Raw genomic sequence first — 7,663 nt, 5'->3', positions numbered from 1 at the left:
CCTTCCAGGCGTTGACCAGAGACAGGACTTGTTTGTGTAGATTGGATTCTTTATTTTAATTTTTTTATGAACGATGAACTTCAGTCATTTTTTTTCCTTCCTTGGTCAGGGATTCTGGATGGGCATACGTCAGACCGTTCAAATTCTAATTCGTTTACAGAAGCAGCCAAATATTATAATTAACAGGAAGGTGGGGGGGGGGGGGGGGGGGCAGGTTGTATTGCAGATCAGCATTATTACTGGACTGGTTTGTGTGCTGTTTCTTTAGTCACGATGCATTAAAGATACAAACTATGCTGAAACGATTCAAAGGGCTGCGGGTGTATCTGAACCCTCTTTAACTGCTACTCAGGCGTATAGCAACTATTCCTCTCATGGTCAAATATCAACGCAGAGAGGCGGAGGAGGCAAACTGAGGGCAGGGAGATGTAATGTTGACAGAGGAAGCTAGATTGATCAGACATTTAAAGGGCCATGCCACACAGGTAACGTTTAAATTATGTTATAGGTGCAAATCGTTTTTTGTTGTTTTTCTCTCAATGTTTTATCTGAATATCTATCTATCTTACAATTCTAGAACCCTCTAGCTTCCAACAACCGGTATTGTTGTGACGTTATCGTTAAGATTTAATCGTGAGATTGTACACCTGGAAGGGTTCTAGCTGTGTACGACAACGCGCACCGACCTTGTTCCGCTACTTTCACTCCTTACTACCCACTGCTATCCACATTGATTTGGATTTCAATACCCATTCCTGATGGTGACAATATTGCCCCATTGTCCCTCGCCCCTTCCAGGTTCACAATCAAAGCGGTGCAATTAGAATAGCGTCAAAAATCCGTAATATGACGTAACAGCGGTTGCTGGTCATTGAAACCTATAGGGTTCTACCGTTCTAAAATAGAATTCTGAAGACACGTTTGAAAAAACAAAACAAAAAAAACCTCACACCTCAAAGGCTTAATGTTGCTTGTGTACCATGGCCTTAAGATTGTATGAACTCAGGTGTGGAATCGACATTTTGTTGAATAATGAATAAGCATTTCCTTTTTATATAAACTCTGACTGACTGCACATAAAAAAGACTATCATCTACTCATTGTTCTACTAACCTCCCCTTTTTTGCAGACCTGGTTCAGTTATTGTTTGAGACGCTTTGAACCATTTTGAATGTTTGCAAAATGTGAACGCAACACACATCCTTTGTGTTCACTTGATATCACATACAGCTCCCATTATGCAGTGGTTTTGCTTCCCTCAGATTAAGTATATTAATTGTGTGTTTTGGGGATGAAACTCATTCTTCGGGCCACATGTTCAGTTTAATTCCTTTATGGATGCACAATGGTGCAAGTTAAGTCAGCCCACAGGGAAGCCAAGTGGTTCCATTGAAATAAATACATTAAACTAGTTGGGCTATGGTTCGGGTTTGGGAAGTCAGCCCACAGGGAAGCCAAGTGGTTCCATTTAGATACATACAGTACAATAAACTATAGTCTTGGAAAAGTGAATCCCATGAATCAAATGCAAATAGTAATTGTGTCCAGGTCTGTGTTGTAAACTATTTCAACCTGTGCTTCAATATACACACACACACACACACACACACACCCATATACACACCCATATACACACTACCGTGTTGCATTCAGATTGTACCTTATGGTGGCCAGTGACCTTTCCTGTGGCCACAATTCATGGAGAACCTGCTCTTATGAGAATGAACTTTCTAAGCTGAAAGGAGAGAAGAGAGGAATGGGAGGAAAGAGGAGAGGAGAGGTGTAGAGGAGAAAGACCGACATACATGCTGCTTGAGTGTTGCTTTGTCATTCTGTTTGTCTTAATGTTGTTTTTTGTTGTTGTTTTCTTTGGGGCAGCCATTTTAAGTTCTGTGGAGGCGACATTTTGTCTTTGCTGCTCCTCCAATCAACGCTAAGAATGCAAAAAAAATAATCCATTTTTCTTTTTTTCTTTTTTTTGAAAAGGACAAAACTTTATTCGCTAAAAGAGATTCATCGTTCGAGATGATTGCACAATCAGAATACTCAGAACTTCTTTGTTCAGTCAGGAAAATGCTTCTGTAATAGAACTTTGGGAGTCATTGGCGGAACTCTGGAACATTCCGGAAACCATGGACAGAGGCTCTAAATTCTAATCTGAAGCCTGAAAGAAGGAACCACAAGGGGGGGATGGGGGTGTGCTGAAATGGCTTTTCACGTTGGATGATCTGTGTCCGTTAGCATCGAAAGATTCTGCTTGTACAAGATATTATTCCCTCTTACTACCAACCACACCACTGATTTCTTCATGATGAAAAAATATGAAAATAGAGATTTTTTGCTGCTTTTTTTGTGTACATTTTCTAATTGAGAGGTCTAGATTGCTACAATAGTTTGTATCAAGTGAGATTTGCTATTCCATTCTTTTTTATATATAATTTAGCTAATAAAATATTAGCATTTTGTGAAAACAAAAGGAGCGATAATGGGTCATAGTGTATATTAACTTGTATATTATTTTTTCTTTAGCAAGCCATGGGAAAATCAACTATTTACATCTACTAATAGCCTAATATTAATGTTATTGTACTATTAATATTGTTGTCATAAGATATTATTTGAAATGCTATTTTTTATTATATTACAGATTTTTAGAGTTTCTAGCCTAATTAAATAAAGGTTGTTGGTAAATATTGTTGTATTTAGTATATGTATTTCAGTTAAATTGTAAACAGTGTTTAAAATGTTAATATTGTTGATTTGACTATTGTAATAATTATTTTTGTTGTCGTTTTTTGTTGTTATTCACACGTATTATCACTGCATTTTATTTTATATTAATTAAGAAAACAGAAAGCACTTGCGAGGTATGTTTATTTTAAAGTGCCATGCGACTACACTTCCTCTATTCTTACCTGGTGGATATTCAGAATATGTCTTTCATTTTCTGTACATAATATTTGTATTTTCTTTTTACAGATTTTTTTTTCACTTAGTTTAAATATGAATGTTTTTTTCTTCCTTCTATTCCCTTTTTGTTACCGTGATTGTTAAATGTACTCCTGTAATAAAATATAAAGTAAAGAAAAGATATCTCTGCTCTGTGTTTTGTTTTCATGCTCGTTCCTCTGTGAATTGGTGTACGTGGTGTACGTGGTGTACGCAGAACCGCAGGCAGCCATTTTGGAGGGTAGGGTCTCAAGCATCAAAAGGTCACTCCTGAACTCTCACTTGGTCAATGTTAGCATGGTGTTATTCACCGTCAAAGATGGAAAAATTACAATTTACTCAAGCATAGTAACAGACACAATATTTCTGACACTGGGAATACATTCCCTGAGGTCCATAGATGTCCCTAGATCAGGTTTCTTTTTACATTAATATTGGGTTAAAAAATAGCAGTGTTAAAATAATTGTGGGTTAATGCGTTAATAAAGCTTTAACTTTGACAGCCTTAGTTATTCCACATTCTTACACATACATGTATGTTGAACATCTGAGGTAACAAAGGAAAAAAGCCAAAAGCACTTACTCCTCAGACATTCTTTGACAATTTTACAGCCCAAAATACAAAAAAGATCCAGGCGGAATAGGTAACAAAGGGTTGAAGAAATATTGTCTGAACTGTCAGATGCAAACTGGCTGTGTGACATAACCGAGCATCTCGCTCAATTGAATAAGAAGCTGTAGGGACGCAAACAAGTCCCACCCAAAACTTGACCAATATAGTTGTGAACTGAGACAACCCTTATTTTGTTATTTTTGAGTACAGTTACAGTTGTGTGTTCATGCAGACACATAATAGCAATTTCATTACGAATTGAAAATGGGGGACCCTGATGTAAACAAGTCGAAAGTCTTTCTCTGGTCTGCATCCCCTTAACAATTGTGTGTATTGAGCTGTACTGTACTGTACCCATTCTGCAATCTGTTAATTAAAGTTAATAAAACTATCTTCCATTAGTTGGATGTATGGCCTCTGCAAGGTTGTGTGCAGCCATTTGTTTTTGTAACATCTGCTACATCTGTCCCACGTGTTCTTTGCAGCTCACAGTTGTTAGTTCTGCCCCTCTTGACTGTGACAAAAAAGTTTTGAACAAACTTAATGTCATAGCTTGTATTTGATGATATTCTTCTTTGTTATTTACTTGAATGGTTTGATCATTGATTGGTGGAGTAATATGGGGTTCTGATAAACTAAAATTATTTGTTAAAATAACATAAGCTAACATATATTTTTACATTTATGCAAATGAATATGCAATATGTATAACTTGTGTTACAAAGGGTCAGATTAAACCGAATATATATATTTACTGATTGATATATATTGCATAATATTTGTATATCGTCTGATATCCCTTGTGTATTCTTTGTACATATACACGGAATATCCCTTTAACCTAGTACAGACCATAATATTTCGTTCTCTTATTGGATAGCGTTCCACCAGCGCCATTGCCATACCCCCAATGCCGAGTTCAAAGCCACCGTCAAGACATGTCTGTACATGCCCGGCTTTGCCCAGGAATACGAGACAGGAATAAGGCTGGTACTAGTTTGTTCAACGTCGTATAAATATGGCGCAGGTGAATACAGAAGTAGTTCGAGTTACCCAAGTGAAGCCTCACCACGATACAACGTGCGGTGAAGTAGGGCCCGTTTTGCCCCAAAATAGAGTCTTGTCTTATCCTAATACGTTCGTTCAACGTATCGTTCGCTCCTTACTAGTAAAGCCTTCATCACGAGTCAACGACCAAGTGAAGCGAGCAACCGTGCCTCTAAATAGAGCACTTATAGCCGCGTGCGAATAGGATAGTAAAGTGTCAGAGCTTAGTGGAATAACGTCAAGTTCAACCTAATTAATGTGAAGTACCGCGCACCGGAGAATCTACACCGGTGAATGCAGAGCCCCTTTCCGGCTGGATTATTATTATTATTGCTTTGGACCAGGCTGTTGGAGCGGAGAAGAATCGTCTACACCCCACTACTGTGTGGGATTTACCCGTGACGTGAGGAGCATCACTCGAGCCCGTCTCTTGGAGAGGCTGGCCGGCTTTCACCTATGCTGCACGCATACTTGGATTACAGCTGCTGCTTTTCGTCTGCTGATCCAGGGAGTAATGTACCGCCTCCCATAGCAGGAGCTTATTGAGTCCCAGTTGATCCAGACTTTGCATTCGAACATTTCCTCCCCCTGCTGGCTTACAACCGGTGGGAACCCCCTACCAGTATCTCCCGCTGCCTCCCCAGAGTACCATAGATATAATTCCTAAGATTCAGGTTGTATTATTATCTCCTGCGTAATATGAGAATGGACATTCGTTATTGATTTGCCTACGCACATTCCTTTGCCTTATAAGCGCATTGAAAGTAAAGTATATTATGTATTCTTGCTGCTAATAAATACTTAAATCCAGATTTGTGTGGAAACCGTGTCATTGTGGAGGAGTTCTCATCATATACCTGTGTACTGTATGGCCAGTAGTAATGTACATAAGACGGTAGTGGTTTAATGATACCATACTTACAGTCAGGGAATTGTACCCCTCAGTTACAATTGGTCCTTCGAGCCCCGGATAAGAATTAGCGTAATATTAATATAATATTAATATTAACATGGCCGATGATGAACACTCCACAAACGGTTCTCCTAAGCTAGATCGCCCGGAGCGCAGACGGCAGCCACCTCTTCACCTAGAGGACTACGTTGTCAGTCCAATACCTAGCTTTAAAAGGAAGTTAAATACGGATAAAGTAACTAAAGCGGATAGTAAAATTATGTCCAACCCTACCGACCAGGCTACCCCGCCAGTAGAGACCCTAGTGGGTTCTAACGTAACTGACCAAGCTCACGGGGGGGACCAGGAGGGACATGACATGACTTTACCCCCAGACAACGCCAACGGGACAGTCCCCGGAGAGCTCCAGGATAAAGAAAGCGCTCCAGGGACGGAACCCGACCCACTACCAGAAGAGAAGCGCGCCCAGGAGACGGACCTCGAGGCGCGCCCAGAGAACAGATCTCCAACGAGCACTGCCGGAAGCCGATCACCTCCGCCGGTGTCTTCCCCCAGCGAAGCGGACAAGATGCTGGCGCAGGCACTCATCGCCACCCTGGCAGCCTCCACCGAACGCGATCGACTTCAAGCGCAACAGACGCGCGAGCGCGAACATTCTGCAACCGAGCGAGAGCGCTTCCAGGCGCAACAAAGGAGTGAAGACGACCGCATAAGACTGGAGACCAGACGCCTTCAGACGGAAGAGAACATTGAAAGAAGCCGCGCCGATGCACAGCACGCTGCCGCCAATGCACAGCGCGACGTCGCAAATGCACAGCTCCACGCCGCCCATGCCAGCGCCAATGCCCAGCGCGACGCCGCCAACGCACAGCGCGACGCCGCCCAGGCCAGCGCCAATGCACAGCGCGACGCCGCCAATGCCCACCGCGAAGCAGCGCGCGACGCAGCCCATGCCCAGCGCGAGGCAGAGCGCGACCGGCTGCAGGCGCAGCTGATGGACAAATTGGTTGCCATGGCGACACCCCCTCACTCCGCACGGAGCTCCCGGAGATAAAAAGATCCACCGCACAGAGAAATAAAGCAGACGGTGGCATGGCAGTTCCAGATTTTTTACAATATTTTAAGGCTTTCACATTAAGACCATTGACAATATGGTTTGATCCCCAGGCTTTGGTATCTTGGAGAGAATTGGAAGAAAACATAGTAGCCCCACAGAGACTGAAGGACATAGCACACACTAAACTTCCAATCAAGCACTGTGAGCGAAAATTTGGCCCCATAATTACCCATGCAATCCGAACATGGCGGGAAACACAAAAAAAATATCCTAACCCTCAAAAATGGCATAATCACACTCCCATATTCAATAACAATGCACTCTTAATGGGAAAACGTCCTATAAGATTCCCTATATGGGAAGAGCAAGGCATACACTCATTAGGGGATATTTTTAATAACCAGGGCTTCTGTAGTTATGGAGAAATATGCACAAAGTTTAACCTCACCGAGTCCACATGGCTTTTTTACATACAGTTACGCCTATGTTTGAAGTCTCACGGTGTTCCATTACACATACCAGTTGAACACCACAGATACCACAAATTTTTCTATGAAAGAGAAACATTGGGAGGTTTTGTATCAGGTTTTTATTATCAATTACTAACGTCCTCGTATGAAACCCTTCAACTAGACACTGTCTGGAGGAGGGATATTCCAGACCTGGAAAGTGACTTTGATTGGCAAGAAGCATGGGCAAATGTCCGTCTTACATCAAGGAACCCGGACCATCAACAAATCAATCTTAACTATATTCACAGGACATACTTGACTCCTATAAGACTGAACAGAATGGGCCTGAAACAGGACTCAAAATGCTCCCAATGTACAAATGGAGACGAAGGGACATTTATGCACATGTATTGGGACTGCCCACCAGTTAAGGCATTCTGGAAAGATGTGACCCATCAATTATCAAAACTCGTATCTTGGAATATACCAGTACACCCATCTGTATTGCTTTTAAATTATGTTTTTGAGTTTGCAGTAAATCCACAGCTAAAGAGATTGGTCTTATCGGGTATCACAGTAGCTAAAAAACTGATCGCATCACGCTGGTTTCAACCGGAAAAAATTTGCCGGAA

Source organism: Notolepis coatsorum, assembly GCF_963971535.1.
Source record: "Notolepis coatsorum genome assembly, chromosome: 1".
Classification (NCBI taxonomy): domain Eukaryota; kingdom Metazoa; phylum Chordata; class Actinopteri; order Aulopiformes; family Paralepididae; genus Notolepis; species Notolepis coatsorum.
The sequence above is the reverse complement of the archived record's forward strand: the minus strand, read 5'-3'. Positions refer to the sequence as shown.